This window comes from Vulpes vulpes, chromosome 16 (assembly GCF_048418805.1).
Source record: "Vulpes vulpes isolate BD-2025 chromosome 16, VulVul3, whole genome shotgun sequence".
Lineage (NCBI taxonomy): Eukaryota > Metazoa > Chordata > Mammalia > Carnivora > Canidae > Vulpes > Vulpes vulpes.
The window spans coordinates 20,927,127-20,942,187 of NC_132795.1; positions in this window are offsets into that span (position 1 = coordinate 20,927,127).

Sequence of the window (15,061 nt, forward strand, 5' to 3'; positions counted from 1 at the left end):
GGAGGGGAAGGGCAGAGGGAGAGAGAGAATCTTAAGCGGGATCCATGCCCCGCACCGAGCCTGATTTAAGCGGGCTTGATTTCACAATCCTGAGATCATGACCTGAGCCAAAATCAAGAGTTGGATGCTTAACCGACGGAGCCACCCACGTGCCCCAAGCCTTGGTTATTTCAATGTTAACAGCCTATCAACTGGACTGCTCACATAATTGTTTCCGTCCAAGTAAATCCAGTCTGCCTCCTAGCTTGCTCCTTTCAACATATCAGACTCTGGAGAATTCCGTGGCTTCTTTTGCAAGTATGAGAGGGAACCTACACATTATAACTCAAGCATAAAAAAAAATAACTCAAGCATATTGCTGGCCCGTGGGGGCTTTTTTTTTTTATTTTTATTTTTTTATTTATTCATGATAGTCACAGAGAGAGAGAGAGAGAGGCAGAGACATAGGCAGAGGGAGAAGCAGGCTCCCTGCAGAGAGCCCGACGTGGGATTCGATCCCGGGTCTCCAGGATCGCGCCCTGGGCCAAAGGCAGGCGCCAAACCGCTGCACCACCCAGGGATCCCCCGTGGGGGCTTCTAAGTAAAGCTTTCCTCCTCCAGAAGCAGGAGAGAAGGACAATAAAAGGTCATGTTTTTATAGTTTAACTGGATTCACATGGTTGGTTTCACTGCCCTTTCCAGATTCTGGCATAATTGTGTGACATGCCAACGATTAGCTTTCCTAGTGATGATTTTGTAAAATTATGAAAAAATCAGGAGAGGGAAACAATTAGTTACTCCTTCCACACTGATGTTTGTTTGAATCCAAATAGCAATGACTTCTAAAGTATATATGATATTCTTGGAGCTGGTAACAGATTCCTATTCTGTAAGTTTGCTCTGTGATATAAAAACAAGTGACACTCTATAGGTTAAAGGGTTTATTTTTTGTATCAAAATAAAGAATCCGGGTAGCCCCGGTGGCACAGCGGTTTGGTGCCGCCTGCAGCCTGGGGTGTGATCCTGAGGACCTGGGGTCGAGTCCCACATCGGGCTCCCTGCATGGAGCCTGCTTCTCCCTCTGCCTCTCTCTCTCTGTCTCTATGAATAAATAAATAAAACATTTTTAAAAAAATAAAGAATCCTCAGGAAAAAATAATAAAAAATAAAAGTTTTACATTTCAACGCTGACAGCTCTAAAGACGTTTCTATTTTAATTAAATCAACAAACTTAAAATTACTTTTAATACTGAAAATATTGCACCTGTGTCCACTGAAAGTCATCCTCCATCAATTTTACTTGGGGGTCCTGTGGGGAAATCTGAAGTGGGTGGTTTAAGCCCAGGGGAGCTCCTGGGCCCCTTCGTGTTGACTTGGGAGATGCTGCAGTTGAAACCTCTTAAGGAAGTGGCCCAACAGCTTGGGGTGTGTTTTGCTCCTCAACGGTGAGGGTCAGGAGCAGGAGCTGATGGCATTACAGGCACCGAGGGTGATGTGGGAGCTGGTGTTGGTACAGCAACAGGAGGAGGGAGAGGCAGGGCTGAGGGCAGCAGGGGTGCCACCAGCGAGGCCCAAGGTCAAGTCTAAGTTTGGACTAATGTTCCTTTATCTCCATTTCCTGTCTCTCCCTCTTGAAAAACAGGAGGTTCTCTCCGGTGGTTTTGCCCCCCTCTGACCCATGTATTCAAAATAGGTCCTAATGGACTTTACTTGGGGCAGGAGTATTCTCTATCTTTGTAGTCAAAAGCTCAGAAAGAACACAGAAGGCACAGCCTATAGCCAAGCCCAGTGCTTCTGCTGGTAGCATTTGTTCTTCCCCAGAAGCTGGGGGGCCTTCACTGACTGCACCAAACAGCTTCCTAGGCAAGCCAAGAGAGCCAGAGCCAAAACCAAACCTGCTGTTTGGAGCCAACCAAACTGAAGGAAGAAATCCACGAGAGCCATTCAGTGACCTTCTTTCCTCTGAGCTTATCATATACATAGACCAGGCAATAAAGATCATTTTCTTCTTAGTCATAGATTTATAATGAAAAGTAGACCTGTCAGCCAGTATTCTCCGGCGGGGTCTTTGGGAAAGGATAGAGCGAGCCTTCCCTAGCTTGTGTACACACACACTCACACACACACATCAGTGCCAACAGAGATCTTGCCCAATGAGGACCCTGACTTCTTGTTTACTCACATCCTTCCTCTTTCCAATGGTACTTTTATGGATGACAAGGGCCCTTGCCACAACTCAGGCTAGGTGTCAGAAGCATGCTATGCAGGTGCACACACAAGTTGTGTCTTTCCGTGATGTTGGCTCTACTCAGTCATAAAGCAAAGTTAATCCAATTTTATCAAGCAGGTTCAGGACTCCAAACTAAATGACATTTTACCATGTGATTAAACTCGGCTTCTTACACAGCACACAGAGCAGGACATCAAGCCACACAAGGTAACACAAGGTAACAGAAGGGTGTAAGAAGTGAACGAACCAAATGGGGAGTCAGTCTGTGGGCGCACAGCTGAGATAAGGCCTCGGTCAGGTCCAGGTCAAGGCTCAGTGCTTACTGCTTCTTATCTTCGAGCTGTGAAGGATCTCGGTTCTGTTTGGAGATCAGTAGGAGAGAGCCTTCCATGGCAGTTGCCTTTTTTAAGTGGTCAGACATAGAGTAGTCATGTCTGCAGAGTCAGATAGTTTGGTGCAAAATCCTCCCTTTTTAAAGGGCTTTAATGGTCTTGGGCCCTGCACACCTCCTCTGGTTCTGCTTGTTATCAGTTCTGGGGTGTCCACCGACACTGCAGTGCCTTTAACTACTTGTGTCATTGCTTGACACAGGCTCCTGCTTGACATGAGGGACTCTATTTTGTTCTCTACACTATGAAAACCTGAACAAATGTGTTATGAAAACCTAGAACGGGGTGCCTGGGTGGCTCAGTGGGTTAAGTGTCTGACTCTTCAGTTCGGCTCAGGTCATGATCTCAGGGTTGTGGGATTGAGCCCCATGAGGGCTTTGTGCTCAGCTCAGAGTCTGCTTGTCTCTCTCCCTCTGCTCCTCTCTTCCCCCACTCACTCTCACTCTCTCAAATAAATAAAATCTTAAGAAAAAAAAAAAAACCAACAGAATGAATGGTTAAAAAAAACTGAACAGCCAGGAACCAAGGAGGGATGAGATCTCATGTGCAATTATCAGGGGAACTTACCAAACGCCGAATCTCTAAGGTCCACTACCTTTAATTTGTTTCTCTGCTTCACCAAGTACGTTTAAGGCAGTCCGGGCCAGCTCAGGGCAAGGGAGAAAGAAAATCCTCCAAACGAAACAGGTTTTGGCTGCTTCCAGGGACTTCCTGTCCTCCTCGTGTGGGGTCTGGGGTCTGGGATCGAGTAGCCAAGAGCAGCTGACTCTGATCTACCGCGACCACTGCTCAAGAAGCAAATGATGAGCAAATGGTGAGCAAATGGTGAGCCTTGGTGCGCAGCTGAGGCCAAGTGCTCCATCCGGGGAATTCTGAGTAGCTGGACAAATTGAAAGCATCGCTCCTACATGGCTCACCAAGGTTATAACCAGGCCCACCTGTGGCACTTGACAACAAAACAAGCTTCAGTCCTTATAATTATCGTCGCCATCTAGCAAATGCCCAGGGATGTTATATAAGCCAGCACATCCCCTGCCGCCGGCATCCTCTCTCAGTTCACAAGCGAGTCCTAGACGTGGTGCTACAGCATTCCAGGGGTGGCAGCACCCCGCCCATGGTCCTTGATAACCATCCAGTTAGTGAGTGACCCAATCAAGAGTCCCATCTTGGGAACCCCCTCTTGTAGGACCATTGCAAAAGCTTTATTTTGTGGCTTCCCAGAAGCAGAAACTCTGCAAGGTGATTTCAAATGCAAGTGGTTTATTTGGGAGGTGATTCCAGGAAATACCGGTAGGAGAATAAAAAAGTGAGACGGGAAAGGGATGACAACACGGAATGTATTATGGAGGAAATTCCTATTAAGAGGAACTTAATGCCTCTGTGGAACTCTGGGCACCAGGGGAAAAGAGCCTCAGAATATGCTACTGAAGGGGCAATGTTGAGGACTGCGAGGTTGGAGAGAATAAATTCTTGGCACTCCAGCCTGCCAACACAGAGTGGGCTCTGACAGCCAAAGGAGACTTCAGACCAAGAAATGCACAGGAGATACAGTTGGAAGTTAATCTCCATTGACTGTAATGGGGAGGCTTGCAGAGGAAATGCCGGGCGTCAATGGTCTGCTGCAGGATCCCAGGTGAAAAATCTGGGGTCCTCCTTGGCAGGCTTCCAACACCCATTTTCCCCTCAGCCCCAAGCAGCTACCTAAAATTCTGCTCAGTCTTTCAGCTACTATTGGTAAATCCCCCAACACTTTGAAGGTATTGGCTTCTCTTTTCATCTCTCAAGGATATTGCCCCCTCAAGTCCTTACTGCCTCCGGAACTCCCCAGTGTTTGCAAACTTAAGCATTTTACATTTTGTTCAGATTTTCTAGTTATTGTTAGTAAGATAATTTATTTGGAATAATTTATGCCATTGCCAGAAGCAAAAATCACAACCCCAAAATATTGAAGGAGAGAAAAGAGAGCATGGGAAGGATCCCTCAGACTATGTTGAAACCGACTAACAGATAAAAACCTTAGTACTTTCTTCTCCCCACCCCCTTTTTTAAAGATTTTATTTATTTATTAGATGCAGAGAGAAGCAGAGACCCAGACAGAGGGAGAAGCAGGCTCCATGCAGGGAGCCCGACATGGGACTCGATCCTGGGTCTACAGGATCAGGCCCTGGGCTGAAGGCGGCGCTAAACCGCTGAGCCACCCCGGCTGCCCAGGGGCTGTTCTTAAAGAGGGAGGGTGAGGAGGTTATGGGACCGGTTGGAAAGTGTGCCTGAGTCTAACCCACTGGTTGGTTAGGGCCTATGGAGACTTTGAGGTAGATCACCTGAGGGGCCTGTCTGTATTGTCAGGTGGCTGCTGTGGGCCCTATCGCCTTGGGCAGGTTAAAAGCAGCCTCTACGATATGCATGTTGTCTTAAATTATTCCTGTGTCTGGTAAATTGAAGGCATCCACGTATTATGTCACTTATTCAAAACTTGTATTTTCTTTTTTTAACTGATAATTTCAACATTGATATTTAATTATGCAAAAAATAGATTGATAATTCTCATTGTAAAAGGCTCAAATAATATAAAATAACGTGGGCAGCCCGGGTGGCTCAGTGGTTTAGCGCCACCTTCAGCCCAGGGTGTGATCCTGGAGTCTCAGGATCGAGTCCCTCATCGGGCTCTCTGCGTGGAGCCTGCTTCTCGCTCTGCCTCTTTCTGTGTATCTCATGAATAAAAAATAAAATCTTTAAAAAATATATAAAATAATGTAGATCAAAATATATGGAAGCCCAGCTTTGCCCATCGTCCTCGTCCCTATCACAGAGATAACTGGTACAGAGATCCCAGTCCCTTCCAGTTCTTTCTCTTTGCATTTGTATTGGCACATAGGTACACACATTTTTTGACTTTACAAATAAGATTGTGCCTGCATTTTCAATGGACGAATACAAGTTTTCTGTAAGATAGGTGTGGCAGATTTTTTTTTTCTAAAATGTCTGCTACAGGGACGCCTGGGTGGCTCAGCGGTTGAGCGTCTGCCTTCAGCCCAGGATGTGACCCTGGAGACCCAGGATCGAGTCCCACGTCAGGCTCCCTGCATGGAGCTTGTTTCTGTCTCTGCCCCTCTCTCTCTCTCTCTCTCTCTGTGTCTCTCATAAATAAATAAAATCTTTTAAAAAAGTAAATAAAAATAAAATAAAATGTCTGCTACAATATGTCCAACTTCACATGGTCTTTGGAACTGCTAGCTGCTTCAAATAATAGACAATAGCAGAAGTCACAGTAGATCATTTCTTTTTTTCAGTAGTGACTTCAAACTGGGAATGAGGGAGATACAAATAATAATTTCCCCTTTTGCTTGCTTAGTCTTTTTTTTTTAAACAAAAGATTTCACTAATTTCACTATATCCCTCAAGGCCTTTGTGTCCTCCAAAGACCGAAGCTGTAGATGAGCATCTCCCGGGTCCTATTAATCAGGAGTCCTTTGCCTGTCCAGGGGGAAGCAAATCCTTCCAAGGCTCCCATCCCATCTCAGAGGTGGGTTCTAGCAGCCAGAGAACCCCCCACCCCATTGCCGGAGGGTGGCTGACCCTCACTCAGAGCTCCCCCTGGGCATGCCAGGGGGGCGCAGGCCGGGCAGTGGTGGGTGCAACTGGTGTGGGGGGGCCTGGCCACTGGCCTGGGGCTGCGCTGCTGGCCCATCAGGACCTTAGGGGAGGGGAAGGAGTGGGTGAGGGTCTAGCAGATGAAGAAGGCCCCCCGAAGCTTCTGGGCCTGGAAATCTGCTGGGCGCTCCTGCTTCATGTGACGCTCCCGGAAAGGTGTCACCTCTTGGCCTCAAGGACTCCTCTCCTTGGGTGAATCCTGCTGCTCCATGGTCTCTGCAGGATGGAAGTCCTCCATAATGACTGGGGTCCCTCTGGGTGGGACCTGGGCTCCCTACATCAAACTAAGTCCCCGAACTCAGGGCATGGAACACTTGATCTTTTTTTTTTTTTTTTTTAAGATTTTATTTATTTATTCATGAGAGACAGAGAGAGAGAGAGGCAGAGACAGAGGCAGAGGGAGAAGCAGGCTCCATGCAGGGAACCTGACATGGGACTCGATCCTGGGACTCCAGGATCACTCCCTGGGCCGAAGGCAGATGCTCAACTGCTGAGGCCTCCAGGTGTCCCGGAACTCTTGATGTTTGACACCAGCCTCACCCCGGTCTCCCAGTGTCTTGAGGCGGGTAGTGGTATCCAGGCTTTAGCCCACCTCTCCCTGTGAGGCATCTTTTTCTGATCCTGTAGCCCGCGTTCCACCCAGGGCCCCCGCTGCCCCAAGCACTGCCTGCTGTTACCTCCTCCCTGTCACACTAGATCAGAATAGGTTCATGCAGGTTCCTTCTGGTTTTCATGGAACACTTGCCCTCCACAGCTCCCTCCTGAGGGACTGACTACCTTTTGGAATCCAGCCCTCATGCTCTGAGAAGCCCAAGTCACTGGGAGGGGCGCATGTAAGTGCTCCAGTCAACCTCCAGTCTCTAAGTCATCCTAGATCAGCTTCCAGGTGTTTCCAGACCTCTGTCACTTGAGTTACTTCCTTCTCCCAACTGTCCGAATTTTCTTGCATTAGGCCCTAGACCTTACGGGACAGAGGCAATCAGTCTCCACTGTGCCCTACCCAAATTCCTGAACCTCAGAATCTATGAACATAATTAAAGTTATTTTATGCCACCAAATTTCGGGATGATCTGTTATATAGCAATATATAATGGAAATGAATTACTGGGATTGGAACAGCTAAATAAAAATATATGCTTATTTATGTTTTTTCTAAAGATTTTATTTATTTAGTCATGACAGACACATAGAGAGGCAGACGTAGGCAGAGGAGAAGCAGGCTCCTCACAGGGAACCTGATGTGGGACTCGATCCCAGATTCTGGGAACATGCCCTGAGACAAAGGCAGATGATCAACGGCTGAGCCACCCAGGCATCCCAAAATATAGGCTTATTTAAAATTAAATTGCCAGATTTCCTTTCACCAATAACTGACTTAAGATGAAATAGAAGAAATAGAATAGGAGTGCCTGGCTGGCCCAGTTGGTAGAGCATGCAACTCTTGATCTCAGGGTTGTGGGTTCAAGTCCCAAGTTGAGTGTAAGGATTCCTTAAAAGTAAAATTTTCTTTACATTTTTAAATAAAATAAGATCTTAAAAAGTAGAAGACTTATAACAAGAGATTGAATTAGTGATTGAAAACTTTTGCACATGGGGAGCCTGGGTGGCTCAGTGGTTGAGTGTCTGCCTTCGTCTCAGGTCATGATCCTGGCATCCTGGAATTGAGTCCTGCATGGGGCACCATGCTCAGTGGGGAGTCTGCTTCTCCCTACTCTTGCTCTCCTTCTCTCTCTCTCTCTCAAATAAATAGATAAAAACTTTTGCACAAAAGAGGGGCACCTGGTTGGCTCAGTCAGAAGGGAATGGGACTCTTGATCTCAGGGTTGTGAGTTTGACCCCATGTGGGGTATAGAGATTTACTTAAAATAAAACTTAAAAAAAAAAATCTAAAAAAAAAAAATCTTTGCACAAAGCCCAGGCATAGATGGCTTCACTGATGAATTCTACCAATGTTTAAAAAATTAACATCAATTCTTTGTAAATCTTAGCAAACAGAGAAAAGGAACACTTCCCAACTCATTCTATGAGGCCAACCTTAACCAGATACCAAAAATAGATAACGATATCACAAGAAAACTTCAGCCCAGGGCACCGGCTTGCTCAGTTGGTAGAGTATATGACTCTTGATCTCAGGGTAATAAGTTCAAGCCCCACATTGGGTATAGAGATTACTCAAAAATAATATCTTTAAAAACAAAATACTAAAGACTAATATGCTTTATGACTATAAGTGCAAAAATTCTCTATGAAATATTAGAAAACCAAATACAGAAACATACGAAAGGATTGTATTGTGACCAAATGGGATTAATCCCAAGAATGCAAAAATATGGTTCAATATATGAAAAATCAGTGTAATGCACCAAATCAATACAAAAGACAAAAAACAAATTTTTTAAAAAAGATTTTATTTATATATCCATGAGAGACAGAGATAGAGGCAGACACAGGCAAAGGGAGAAGCAGGCTCCATGCAGGGAACCTAATGCGGGGCTCGATCCCAGGACTCTGGGATCATTACCTGACCCAGAGGTAGACAGTGAGCCACCCAGGTAACCCAGAAAAGACACTTGATAATTTCAACAGATGTGGGAAAGTCTTTGACAAAGCCAACATTCTTTCATGGTAGAAACACTCAACAAGGGCACCTGTGTGGCTTGGTCAGTTAAGTGACTTCCTATGGCTCAGGTCCTGATCCCAGGGTCCTGGGATAAAGCCCCAGGTTGGGCTCCCTGCTTCGTGGGAAGCCTACTTCTCTGTCTCCCTCTGCCCCTCCTGCTGCTTGTGCTTGATCTCTGTCAAATAAATAAATAAAACCTTTAAAAAAATAAAAAATGGGGACACCTGGGTGGCTCAGTGGTTGAGCGTCTGCCTTCGGCTCAGGGTGTGAGTGATCCTGGGATCCAAGATCAAGTCCCGCATTGGGCTCCCTGCAGGGAGCCTGCTTCTTCCTCTGCCTGTGTCTCTGCCTCTCTCTCTGTCTCTTATGAATAAGTAAATGAATCTTAAAAAAAAAATTTAGAAAGAAACACCCAACAAACTTGGCATAGAAGGGCAATTTCAGTCATATAAAATAGGAAAATCCTGCCATTTGCAGCAACATGGAGGAACTTGGAGGACATTATGTTAAGCGACATAAGCCAGACACAGAAAGACACATACTATACATTGATTTATATGTGGAATCTAAAAACCAGAAAACTAGAGAGTAGAGTGATAGTTGTCAGGGAAGGAGGAATAGCAGATGGGAGAGATGGTGGTCAAAGGATAAAAACTTTCAGCCATAAGATGAATAAATTTGGGTGGGCAATCTAATATGCAGCATGAAGACTAGAGTTAATATTGAATACTTGAAATTTGCCAAGGGAATAGATATTAAGTATTCTTACTACACACGCACAGCACACACGCACACACACACACACACAGTAATTATGTGAGGTGATGGATGTGTTAATTAATCTGATTGTAGTAATCATTTAACATACATGTATATTAAATAATCACTTTGTACCCCCTTAACACATACATTTTTGTCAATTCTACCTCAATAAAGCTGAAAGAAGAGAATTACTCAATTTGATAAAGGATATCTATGAGAAACCCACAGTTAACATTGTATTTAATGGTAAACAGATTGAAAACTTTCCCCTGAAGATCAGCTACAAGAAAAGGATGTTTGATCTTGGCACTTCTATTCAATAATGCACTGGAGATTATATCCAAGGCAAATAGGCAAGAATTCTTCAGAGAGGAAAAAGTAAAATTCCCTATTTGCAAATGACATAAACTTGATATATGACAAAAACAATCCGAAGGAATCTACTGAAAAAATGTTTAGAATAAATGAGTTCAGGAAGATGAAGGATACAAGACCAATAAATATATAAAAATCACTTGTAGCTCTATGCACTAGCAGTGAATAACTTGAAAATGAAATTCAGAAAATTCCATTTACAATAGCACCAAGGAGAATGAAATATTTAAAGATAAAGTTAACCAAGAGTGCAAGGCTTGTACACTGAAAACTACTAAAACTTCGTTGAAAGAAATTTTATTTTATTTTATTTTATTTTATTTTATTTTTTATGATAGTCACACACAGAGAGAGAGGCACAGACATAGGCAGAGGTAGAAGCAGGCTCCATGCACCAGGAGCCCGATGTGGGATTCGATCCGGGGTCTCCAGGATCGCGCCCTGGGCCATAGGCAGGCGCCAAACTGCTGCGCCACCCAGGGATCCCTGAAAGAAATTTTAAAAACCCAAATAAGTGGAAAGACATTTCATACCCATGGGTTGGAAGACTTAATGTTGCTAGGATGGCAATACTCATAAATTGATCTAACAATTCTTTACTTATTTGAGAGAGGGAGAGAGAGAGGGAGCACGAGGAGGGGGATGAGCAGAGGCAGAAGCAGACTCCTCACTGAGCAGGGAGCCCGACGTGAGGCTGGATCCCAGGACCCTGGGATCATGACCCGAGCAAAAGGCAGATGCTTAACCCACTGAGCCACCCAGGCACCTCTAATCATTCTTATCAAAATCTCGGCTTCCGGGACGCCTGGGCGTGATCCCGTGGTCCAGGGATCGAGTCCAACATCAGGCTCCCTGTGAGGATCCTGCTTCTCTCTCTGCCTATGTCTCTGCCTGTGTCTCAAATAAATAAAATCTTAAAAACTCAGCTTCCTTCTTTGCAGAAATGGATATGCTAATTCTGAAATGTATATGGAAATATAAGGAACCCAAAATAGCCAAGAAAACTTTATTTTAGATTTTTATTTATTTGGGAGAGCGAGCCAGCGAGCAAGAAGGAGCACAAGTGGGGAGAGGGGCAGAGGAAGAAGCAGGCTCTCCACTGAGCAGGGAGCCCAACGTGGGGCTTTGATCCCACGACCTGAGCCAAAGGCAACCACTTAAATTGACTGAGCCACCCAGGCACCACTATTTAATATTTTTAATAAATATTTTTATTTATTCATTTATTTGAGAAAGACTGCAGGCAAGTGAGGGGAAGAGCAGAAGGACAGGGACAAGCAGACTCCATGCTGAACGTGGAACCTGACATGGGGCTTGATCTCATTACCCTGAGATCATGACCTGAGCTGAAATCAAGAATCAGTTGCTTAACCAATGAGCCACCCAGGTGACCCCAAGATAATTTTAAAAGAGAACAAAGTTGGAGGATTCACACTTCTCAGTTCCAAAAATTACCACAAAGCTACAGTGAGAATCAAAACTGTAAGGTACAATCATAAGGATAGACATATAGATCAATGGAGTTGACATGAGAATCCAGAAATTGGGCAAGTGATTTTTGAAAAAGATGCCAAAACAACTCAAAGGGGAAAGAATAATATTTTCAGGAGATGTTGCTAAGACAACTGGATTTCTATATGCAAGAGAGTGGGTTGGATCCTCACCTCGCATCACATATAAAAATTAACTAAAGCATAGGAATGTGTCTTTATGAACTTGGATTAGGTAGTGGTTACTTTGATATGACAACAGCACAAGGAATAAAAGACAAAAATAGATAAATGAGATTTCATACAGATTCAAAAGTTTTTTTGCTTCAAATGATGGCATCAAAAAAATGAAAGACAACCTGCAGACAAAATATTTGCAAACCATATAAGAAATTATGCCCTTATATGGAGAAAAAAGCTTTACAACTCATAATTAAAGGTAACCCCACTTAAAAACAGGCAACAGATTAGCATAGACATATCCCTAAGGAATGTATACAAACAGCCAAGAAGATACACAACATTATTACTCACCAGGGAAATGCAGATAAAGACCAAAATGAGATAACATTTTGGGATGGTAATAATCAAGGAGCCCAATGATAATGTGTTGAGGATGTAGAGAAATTTGCTAGTGGGAATGGAAAAATTGTGCATCCATTCTGGAAAACATCTAGGTTCTTTTCAAAATGTGGAGTTGCCATGTGGCCCAGCAATTCCATTCTAGGTATACGCTCCAGAGAAATGACATTTATCCACACAAAACGTTGTACACAAATATTCATAGCATCATTATTCAAATAGTCCAAAAAGTAGAACCATCCCAAATATCCATCAACTGAATAATGGATAAATGAAATGTGGTATATCCATACAATGGAATATTTGGCCTTTTAGGAAAAGGAATGAAATACTGATGTGTGGTACGATTAGATGAACCTTGAAACCAGTATGCTAAGTGAAAGAAACTAGATATAAAAAGCCACATATTGTATGATTTTATGTGAAATGTCCAGAATAGGCCAAATTATAGAAAGTAGGTTCATGGTTGACAAAGGCTGATGAGATGAGAAGGGGAAATGGGGAGTGACTGCAAAAATGATTATGGAGTTTCTTCTGAGGATGAGAAAATGTTCTGAAACTAAGTAGTTGTGATGGTTGCACAATTTTGTGAATAAATTAAAAAACAACGAATTGTACACTTAATACATTAGGTCTAAAAAACATCTGAATCAAATTCTTTTTCCAGCCTTTTGCACATGTTCTTTCCTCTTTCAGGAACACTCTTCTCCATACCTTTCCCTACCTCCAATAGTATGTACAAAACGTAGCCTGCAGAGTTCCAGCCCCAGCATCCCATAGAACAAGAGTGTTTGAAGCTGAGAGAGAACAGCTTAATGGCACATTACCACTTGATTTTTTTCTTCTAAGATGATTGATCTATTCAGATTTTCATCTTGTCTATTTTGAGTCTTTCTTTCGCTATTTCTTTCTATTTCTAAACAGCTATTCAGGATTACATTTGGCTGCATGTAACAGGAGACCTACCTAGAATAAAAATAAGTTATTTTATCACTTGAGAGAAGTCCTGATGTCAGTTGTCCAGGGATGGAACACCGAATAAATTCATGTCATGACCTCAATCTATTTTGTTGCTCTGTAATGCTCAGCCAAGTCATTCACTTTCATGGTCCAAAAGCCGTTTGAACCCTAGTCACCATGCCCATTGCCCAGCTACAGGAAGGAAAAAGGGAACACATGGTCTCTCCAAGGGCACTTGAAATAGCCAGTCCCGTCGTCCGGAACTTAATCATGTGGCCACACTTACAAGGGAGGCTAGGAGATATTTTTTTGAGCAGTCATGTGTCCAGCTAAAAGTCGGAGATTCTGAGAATCAGGGAATAAACATCAGGGAGCACGATTAGTCTCTGCAACATAGGTGCACAGTGCTAGGGATCTATCTATTGTATTGATTTTTAAAAAAGAGAGAGATGAGAGAGGCGAGCATGAGCACAAGTAGGGATGAGGGTAGGAGAGGCAGACTCCCTGCCAAGTAGGGAGCCCGATGTGGGACTTGATTCCGGGACACTGGGATCATGACCTGAGCCGAAAGCAGATGCTTAACCGACTGAGCCACCCAGTTGCCCTCCTGTTGTTTTTTGAATCTTAACACGGTGCCCTCACGCTTACCTGGGTCTGGTATCCACGTCGATATCCCCCAGGCTCTTTTCTGTAACTTTCTTCTGCAGATGGTGAACCTTGTTTTCTGCTGAATTTAAGGGCAGTCAACTGGCAGTGTAAGTTAAGGGGAGCAGAGAAGGTGGCTACTCCTTTTAGACTCCAATAAAGTCATGTTTTCAGCCTTGCCCCTTACCTTAAAAGAAACCAGTGCCCCCAACCTCTGAGCCTTCCTTGGCCCTGTGATACTGACCTAGGTTAGCTCTCCGCTGCACCACAGGCGCTTAGCCGAACAGAGAAAGCTAAAAATCACACCCACCTGTTGGTCACCTGCCTTCCTTCAACATATTTATCACATACCATTAATTCTTTGTGGATTTATAACTTCTGTGTTATTAGAATGGACTTTTGGAAGACCTTGACTAGGTACCTGACCACCCTCACAAAACGTGGCTTCCGTTCTTACTACTGAGCCCCGGGGATGTTAATTTTGTGTCTTTCTACAGTGCTAAAGCAAGCATGATGGCTTGGGGGACTTTTATTACCTTCTTTTAGCTTAAATCAAGCAAGAAACCTGTATTCAGGGCTTTAGCAGTTTTTCGTTCTTCCACAACACATCCTTGGCAAACAAAAACAGCCACAGTTCACAGGTAATTATTAGGACAGGTGCTGTTTTTAAGTACCTTCCTTTTATTGAGGTAGATTATTTTATTGTAAACTTCTCAATCATTCCATGAGATAGGCATCATTTAAGCATTGTAATTCTTACAGATGCAGTAAACAAGGCTCAGAGGTTGAATTACCTGCCCACACAGCTAATAGATGGTAGCTTTCCCCAGTCGCTTCAGGTAGGCATGCAGTCTATTTTGTTCAATGTTAGGGATTGCAAGCCACAGGTGAGTGTAATTGGCCTCCCATGGTGGTTCTAATGATTTACAGATTACCTAACCCTTGAAACCTGACCCTCCAATTTGCCAGTACCTACCATGTCCTTGGTTTTGCCTTCACCTCACTCTTGATTACCTACCTCCTCCTGTAAGCCTGAATTTTGGTATCCAATCCTGCCTGTCACTGTAGTGCTAAATAAAGCTCAGCAGAGTATCTGACAACATGCACTTACAATTTGTTGACTGACAGGTTCTTAACCTAATTTTGGTCACTTGTCATAGCAATCCTAACCATGGAACAGAAATACCTTGGATTTAACCTTAAATTGCTTTTAAATATCTCTAATTCACAGAACTGTCATGGTTTGCAACACTTCCTCACTTTTCATATCAATTTCAGTATCCCAAATCCACAAGTATTACCATGTTCTCATTTCTTCACTTACCTAATATTTAATGCTTGCTACCTAACAAGCACTATTCGATGCTGGGCATATAGG